The sequence below is a fragment of the Nannospalax galili genome, unplaced genomic scaffold (assembly GCF_000622305.1).
Source record: "Nannospalax galili isolate Female #2095 unplaced genomic scaffold, S.galili_v1.0 scaffold763, whole genome shotgun sequence".
Taxonomy (NCBI): domain Eukaryota; kingdom Metazoa; phylum Chordata; class Mammalia; order Rodentia; family Spalacidae; genus Nannospalax; species Nannospalax galili.
The window spans coordinates 1,287,005-1,295,737 of record NW_008349451.1 but is presented as its reverse complement, the minus strand read 5'-3'; the positions used below and the strand labels follow the sequence as shown (position 1 = coordinate 1,295,737).

The window sequence follows — 8,733 nt, the reverse complement described above, 5'->3', positions numbered from 1 at the left end:
GTTGGACTGGCCTGGGAGCCTGGCCCAGGAAAGATGCTGGTCTAGGGAAGCTGGTGGCCGTTCCTCCCAGAGATGCAAAGGCAGATGGGGTGGGAAGAGGCCTCAAGGACTCCTGGGGACTGCACTGAGGAGCTGCACTGAGGGACTGCACTTTGGTCTGGATGCAAAGGATCAGGAAGGTCAGCCCCTGTGTCCCAGAAAGAGGCTGGAGGGTGGTGCAGGCCCAGGAAAGCAGAGGGAGGTGAGGGTGGGGCCCAGAGAAGGCACTACCTTGGTCTGGATGAAAAGGATCAGGAAGCAGTATTGGTTCCCCAGGTGTCTGGGGCCCCAAGACAAGGAATGGGGCAGGACCCTATGAGGGGAAATCGGAAGGTGAATGGGGCTGGGGGAGTCAAGGCGCAGAGGCTGCAATGGACTTACCCCGGAGAGAGGCCTGCGGGTAGGAGTGAGGCCTGCTGTGGGTCCTGCAGGCCCAGGGAAGCAGAGGGAGGTCAGCTAATGCATTTTTAATAGACCTTATTTTTTTTATAGCAGTTTTAGGTTCTCAGCAAATTTCAGTGGGACAGACAGGGCATTCCCATCGACCCCTTTCCCACCCCAAGTGCACCCTCCTGCATTATCTACACTAGCACCACATTCGTGACACATTTGGTACAACTGAGATGCCTAAACTGGTCCAACTGATGGCTGAGTATTCAGGGTCTAGATCAGGGTTCACTGTTGGTGGAGTGTATTCAATGATGTTTATAAAAAAGCAGTGTCTGTATGATTATAGTAGCATAAACAGGGCTCCCACACCCTGAATCCTCCATGCTCTGCCTGGCTACCCGCTGCCCACCGACCTTCTTGCCACTGAGTCACTGTCTGTTTTCCAGTTCTCTCATGTTGGAGTCACACAGCCTTCCTCACAGTGCCACACTTCCACAGAGTCACACTTCCACACAGTGTCATGCCATGTCATGCTTCCACACACTATCATGCTTCCACACTCTGTCACACTTCCACACACTGTCACACTTTCACACAGGGCCACATTTCCACACAGGGCCAGTGTTCTCTATTCATCCTCTCCAAAGCTCATTAAAACAGGAAATTCTTTTTTTTTTTTTTGAGACAGGGTCTCCCTGTAGCCCCAGCTGGCCTAGAACTCACTATGTAGACCAGGCTGACCTTGAACTCACAGAGATTCCCCTGCCTCTGCCTCCCCAGTGCTGAGACTAAAGGTATGCGGCACCACACCCGGCCACCCACATCTTAATTAACTCAGTCTAGAAACTCCTTCACAGACACACCCAGAGATTTGTCTCCTAGGTGATTCTAGAGGCTGTCAAATGGACAATATTAACATCACTTCTGTTTTCCATTAGAGTGATAAAAGACCTGAGAAAATCGACTTATGGAGAAGACATATTGTGTGGCCATTTCTCCTAACTGAAGCATCTCCCCCTGGAGGGAGGTAGAGGCTCCTAAAGGAAGCTAATGAAACTCAAAGCTCAGGAAGATTACCAAAGCCACAAGATTCACAGGGCCCCTCTCCAAGGTTATAAAAGCAGTGAAGAGCCACCGGGGAGAGGAGACTCTCTTGTAATACTTTATTATTTTTATTTTATGTGTATGAGTGTATTGCCTGCATATATGTAAGTGTATTCATACATGCAAGGCTGTAGAGGCCAGAAAAGGGCTTCAGTTGCCCTGGAACTGGAGTTACAAACAGTTGTGAGCTGTCATGTGGGTACTAGGTACCCAACTGAGGTGCTCTGCATGAGCAGCCAGTGCTCTTAACCTGTGAGTCATCCCTCCAGCCCCTGGAATAGTACAGCCACCTCTAGGGGACCCACGGTCCTGTAAGTAACTCAAATTAAACTTAGTGGTTCAATAGATGGGTGGAGTTGTTCTTTGGTTTATTATTAGTTCACTATCTGGGCAAAGAGATATTTGTTCATGTCTTCCCGGGAATAGTCACACAGCCCAGATTTATCTTGGTTCTATTTCTGAGATTTGGGGCCATGGTAATGTGGCCCCATCATTTTGGGCTTGAAGTGGGTTGGTATATTGGGGTGAGAGCTCATGGTGGAGAAGATGTGCTCACTTCCTACTGGCCATAAAGTAAAGACAGACAGAGGCTGGAGCCCCAATGTCCCCTCCAGGGACACGCCCCCATGACCTAGCTACCTAACCTTCCATAAGACCTGCCTCCTGAAGGGTCTACAGCTCAGTAGTGCCAGCCACTGGAGACTAAGCCCTAGTATGTGAGTCTTTGGGGGACAGCTCTAAAAACAGCACTTAGTATATTACAGCACTTAGTACTTTCCTTCCATGTCTTTTTATGACCAAGTAGTTCATTGCCCTTTTCCTTTCTCCCTTCTGCCTTCCTGTCTCTGCTGCTTGGAAGGCCAGATAGAACCACACCATTAACGACTCAGTGTAGTCTGGTGGGTAATGTAGGAACTCAGTCCAAGGCAATGGCTTATACACATTTCACTGAATGGGACAGAGTCTACTCCTGTGAGGCTCAGAACAATTTTTGTTTCCACAGCTGATAAAGGAGGAAGTGTTTATTTTGGCTCACAGTCTGAGAGGACACGGTCCGTTATGGTGGGGAAGGCGTGGCAGTGAGTGGCTCCGTGGCAGTAGAAACACGAGCCGACTGCTCACATCTCAGCAGACCACGAAGCAGAGAGGGGAGTGTCGGCACTCGGCTAACCTTCTTCTCTTCCCTTTCTATGCAGTCCAGTGCCAGCCACATTTAGAGGTGGCCCTCCCCGTCCAGTTCGATCTACGTGGGGACATGCTCAAACCAGCACCTCACTAATTCCCTAGGTGTTTTCCTTTTTCTTCTTTTTTTTTTCAGACAGTGTCTCCTGTAGCCTAGGCTGGACCTGAATGCCCTATGTATCCAAGGATAACCCTCCTGCCCCTGCATCTCAAGAGCTGGGAGTACAGGTGGGGACTGTCCAGCTTTGCTCTGGGTAGGTCTTATGTTGACAATCAGCATCAACCATCACGATAGGCAAGCGCTGTGACATTGAGTAGTCAGTTGTAGATGAAAATTCAGTGGCCTGCAACAAGAGCCAAGGAATCGTGTTGGACATAACAGTTCATAGAGTGTGGTTCCAATTAATTATTTGTGTCACACATAACCTTTTTGTACATATTTTATACATTATCCATATTTTATTATAATGTATACTGGGTGGGGTGGTGCATGTCTTTAATTCCAGCACTCAGGAAGCAGAGGCAGGCAGATCTCTGTGAGATTGAGGCCAGTTGGGGCTATAGGGAGACCCTTCCTCAAAAAGACCAAAAACAAAAACCAAAAACAAAAACAGGAAAAAAAAATGCGTAAATATTATAGAAGATTAAGGACCAGGCTATAGTGACTAAAATCTGTAATTCCTACACTCAGAGGACTGAAACAGGAGGATTGGTGTGATTTCTAGGCTGGTCTGGGCTACATAGTGAGACTTTACCTCAAAACAATTATTTAAAAGAATATTCTTTTTAAAAATATTTTATCTATTATTTTTATGTGTATGAGTGTTATGCGTGCATGAAGTAAGTGCACCCATATCGTGCAATGCCCACGGAGGACAGAAGAGGCTGTCAGATCCCCTGGAACTGGAGTTACAGACAGTTGTTAGCTGCCATGTGGGTGCTAAGATTCGAATCCGGGTCTCCTGCAAGAACAGTCAGTGTTCTTAACTGCTGAGCTATCTCTCCAGCCCCAGAATATTCTTGCTAATATTAACTACATATACTTGGTGAAATTCAAATCATTCTTATACTTTTATTTTCTACAGTAAATGTCTTACTTAAACTAAAACCATAGCCACGCATGGTGGCACATGCCTTTATTCCCAGTACTCGGGAGGCAGATCTCTGTGAGTTCAAGGCCAGCCTGATCTACATAGTGAGTTCCAGGACAGCTGGGGCTACAGGGAGACCCTGTCTCAAAAAGACCAAAAAAAAAATTAAAAATGTAATTGAAAAAATGTTAATTATTTTCCTCATTGCCGATTTCAAACCAATTAAGCCTCTTCTCTTTGTGAGAAATGGAACTGAGATGGAAGCCTTAATTATTAGGAAATTACAAACTTTGATCAGACGTTAAGGAAACCAATTAGGAGAACAAATTATTCATTAGCTTTCTAAAATTAGCTAAGATCCATATATATCCTCCATTATGTCATATTTCCATATTTTTAAGTTTCATTTATATGCACTTGACTGACATTTAGGATTAACTAGTCAGCTCCATCCTTGGAGCTCAGGCCCAGAGGCCCAGCCAACAACCAGCCGCCCTCTCCCTGCCTGGGCAAGACCCAGCCTATTTGCCATAATCTGCACTGCGTTTGAATATATCTGCAGGAAGCTGAATGGATTTCCCTGTGCAGGAGACAGGGAGTTTTTTCCCACAGCATGGGTAATATTCAGACCACAGAAGAGTCAGCTCAGTCGGCCGCAGTGAACAGTGTAGTGAATTCACCTGGCGCCCTGATTGCCAACTCATGAATGTCCCTGGAAAATTTGATTTTTGAGTGAGTCTTTGCATCACCCACAGAGCCTCTCCATTATCTGGCCCCAGGAAAGAGGGTTGAATCATTGATCTCTCCCCAGGTCGCTATCCCAGTACCAGTGAGCCAAATCTTCATAAGCCCAAAGGGAAACCCTTAATATTCCAGGGGTTCTAGAGAAATGCAGAGAAAGAAAAGCAAAAATCCACACTCAACATTCACTAATTATCCTGCGCCTCGTCCCCTGGTACACTAGACCCATTTCTCTCTGTTAGTCAAGTTCACACCATGAAAACATGGGTGCTCCTTAAAGAAGGTGATGTTTTGTTTCCTTGAGTTTTGGTCATTTAAGAAATATACTCAGAAGTTGGAGAGATTGCTCAGTGGTTAAGAGCTATTTTTGCTCTTCCAGAGGACCCTAGTTGGGTTCCCAGCACCCATGTTGGGTGGCTTACAACCTCCAGGAACTCCAGATCCAGGGGTTCCAACACCCTCGTTTGGCCTCCTTGGGCACCCGCACTCACACATATATATCATAATTTAAAATAATAAAAACAAATTAGTTCCATTCACTGATTTCATTCCTGTTATAAAAATGTCTACCCAGTGATTTAAAAGGTGGATTCATTCCCCCAAAGTAATTCATAGACATAGCATGGAACTCATTCTCCTGAAAGGTGTTGCTCGTAGTGTAGTCTGTGCAAATAATCTTTCTCACTCCAAAGATTATTTTTGGGCTGTCATTCCAGCACAAATGCCCTAGAAATGTCACTGACAATTGTAGCAACTGGGGCTTGTGAAAATAAATATTCGTGTGTGTTACTATTTTAACAAACGGACCAAGTGCAAGCATGCTTAGAAAGAAAAGCCCACCAGAGTGTAGAATATTTGGTCTTGGCCAAAAGACTGAGAAATTATTATGACTTTAGCATATTCTTGTTTTAAATATTTATTTATTTGTTATTTTTATTTTATGTGTATGCATGTATTGCCTGCGTGTAGGCAAGTGTACCCATGTCGTGCAATGCCCACGGAGGACAGAAGAGGCTGTCGGATCCTCTGGAACTGAAGTTATGGACAGTTGTTAGCTGCCATGTGGGTGCTGGGACTCAAACCCAGGTCTTCTGCAAGAACAACCAGTGTTCTTAACCGCTGAGACATCTTTCCAGCCCAGCTTTAGCATATTATTAAATAACATGTGCTTCTGCAAGAACAGCCAGTGTTCTTAACCGCTGAGACATCTCTCCAGCCCAGCTTTAGCATATTATTAAATAACATGTTTATTGCAATTTGTTGAGTTAACAAATTGAGAAATCTGTTTCTCTTTATGGAGGATAAAGCTCTAATTCAACTTCCCCAGTTCCACTCACTCAGTAGGGCTAGGTGATAATTTAGGGATAATTCAACAGTATTCTTAAAATTATGTAATTACTGTTTGATATTGAGATTAGAGATCATGGCGGTTTGGGGTTAGTTTTCCATCTTCGTATTTTTTCCTACAATTAGCCTAGGCCTCATTTTCTCATGTGTTTGACGTTCAATGCTGTAATTCTCCATTTTTTTCTATCTGCCATACTTCTAGAAAGTATGATTTTCAGATGTCAGGATCGTCAGCCTTTCAGTCAAATCAGCTTTCCCTGATGGTTTTGACGTTCAATGCTGTAATTCTCCATTTTTTTCTATCTGCCATACTTCTAGGAAGTATGATTTTCAGATGTCAGGATCGTCAGTCTTTCAGTCAAATCAGCTTTCCCTGATGGTTGTCTCCCATGCTGGCTCCCCGCACCCCACCTGGCCCTCCTCTGGATGGCAGGTGTTTGCTAACAGTCAGGGCTCTGTCTCTGCCCCCTCACTTCTCTGTTCCACTAACTGATGGATCTGTGCTAAAGGCGTGTGCTGGCCTTTCCCGTTACCATTTCCCTCTCATTGTTTATCTCTAATGAAAGCAAGGTGCAATGAAAATATTTGAAAAGTCACACAAGTGGCTACTATTTAACAGAACCAATGTATCAATGAGCGAATCAGCGGGAAGCACATGGTGGGCATCTGTCAGTCCACAACCAGCTTCACTGTGGGGACAGCAAAGGACCACAGGCCTGGACACAGTGAAGAGCCCAGGTACGATGAGGCCGTGAGCCCTTCATGTTAGTGGTTTAGGCACATATTTTTTTCCCGATTTCCATTGGCCAGTACTACATAAACTTTTTTTCTAGTTCCTATCTTTTTATTAATTCATACAAAGTGATTTGTCTTCCAGTTTGTTGGAGCCATAAGTCAGACAACACTTACTACAGTAACGTCTGTCAAAGTGGCTGGCCACGAAAACATGAAAACGTTCATCAGAAAGGCACTCTTGGCATAGGCAACCAGTTTTGCCGGTTTTACCCACATCACAGTGTTTCAGGGCGGTCAGCTCAGCCTTTTTCTTTTCTGCTTTTTCTTCTTGGGGAAGGTGTGAGACTTCTTCCTTTTCTTAGCGCCCCCATGAAGTCTCAACACAAGATGAAGGGTGGGCTCCTTTTGAGTGTTGTAGTCAGACAAAGTCTGCCCACATCCAGCTGTGCCCTCAGAAGTCAGAAGAGAATGTGAGATCCCCTGGAACCAGAGTTACAGGCAGTGGGTGTTAGTGCCGTGTGGGTGCTGGGAACTGAACCGGGCCCTCTGCAAGTAGCCAGTGCTCTTAGCCGCTGAGCCAGCTCTCCAGTCCCACTTTACATTTTCTGTAGTGTTTGAGGGTGTACCTTTGATCATGATGGTCTTCCCTGTAAGGGTCTTTATGAAAATCTCCATGTTGGTCACGGTTCCATTGTAGATGTGGATCAGAAAAGCTTTAAAGAAAATGAAGGAAAGAAAAGAGAAAGGAAACTTATTAGCTAGATCTCTTCTTTTGAAATCTTCACATTTGGCCTTAAAACCATTTCTTAACATGTAGAACTCTGTCTTTGGTCATGACATGACCATTTCCATCTTGAAACCAGAGCAGCTGTGATTGTCTGCAAGAGACCCTCACAAGGACTAGGGATAGGACTCAGCAGGTAAAAAGGGCCACCCAAGGGCTGGAGAGATTGCTCAGTGGTTAAGAACACTGATTGTTCTTGCAGAAGATCTGGGTTCGAATCCCAGCACCCACATGGCAGCTAACAACTGTCCATAACTCCAGTCCCAGGGGATCCGACAGCCTCTTCTGACCTCTGCGGGCATTGCATGACACAGGTGCACTTACCTACATGCTGGCAATACATGCATACACATAAAATTTAAAAAATACAATAAATAAAAATATTTTTAAAAAGAAAAAAAAGGGCCACACAAGCATGATCACCCCTGATTTGATCCCCAGAACACAAGTGAAAAGCTAGATGCAATGGGGCACATCTGTAATCCAACACTCCTACCCTGAGATGGAGGGCAGAGACCAAGAATCAATTAGAAGCTCAAGGCCAGCTAACCTGAAATACTCAACCAGCACAGCACACATGCAAGCGTGCACACACACGCACGCACACACACAGAATACATAAATAAGTCAGTAAATAAATAAAATTTAGAGAATGAAAAGTAGACCTCACAAGATCTGCCCAATAACAGTCTCAGAGAAAGCAGGTAAGTACATGACACCCTGATGCTCCCGGAACTAAGTAAGCAGCTGTGGAGGAAGAAGATCCCTGGGTGGCATGATTGCCTGTTCGTTGCCCATGTGCTGTAAATAGCCCCAGTTGAACTCACTGGCTCAGCAGGCCGGACTGGGTAGACATGTTGTCTGGTCCCCTGTTACATTCTCTTTGTGAAGAGATAGAAACGGCTCCCTATGAAAAGCCACATGGCATCAGACTTTTGAGATGTCTCCTCTCCTTCCTCCAAACTCTCTCTGATGCCAACACTAGCTCTGCTTCAGCCTCTCGTTCTAAACCTGGACAGTGACTGTTTGTTAGTACTTAGGTCCAAAGCCCTAACGCCTACCTCTGTTTAGCTTGGATTTGGTTCCCTTGGGAGTCAGGGGAGGATTATTTGTAATAAACTCTGCTCTTACATGCTTGAAATAATTGTAGACACCAAAACAAGCTAATTTCAAATGAGTCGGACTAATTCCAATCTCTCCACTTATATAAGGAGATGCATATAAAAATCTAGGCTTATCAGCACCTCATTTCTAATGGTGCTGTTTTGTGCCTGATTCATGCCTGGGGTGCTGGCTGACTAATCCAACTGAGTGGTCGAA

The 8,733-nt window shown here is 45.0% G+C and overlaps 1 pseudogene; it reads right to left on the bottom strand.

Annotated features, from left to right (window-relative positions):
* Nucleotides 1-6,741: 6,741 nt before the first annotated feature.
* On the bottom strand, nt 6,742-7,304 carry LOC115072641 (annotated as a pseudogene).
* Between the last annotated feature and the right edge of the window lie 1,429 nt (nt 7,305-8,733).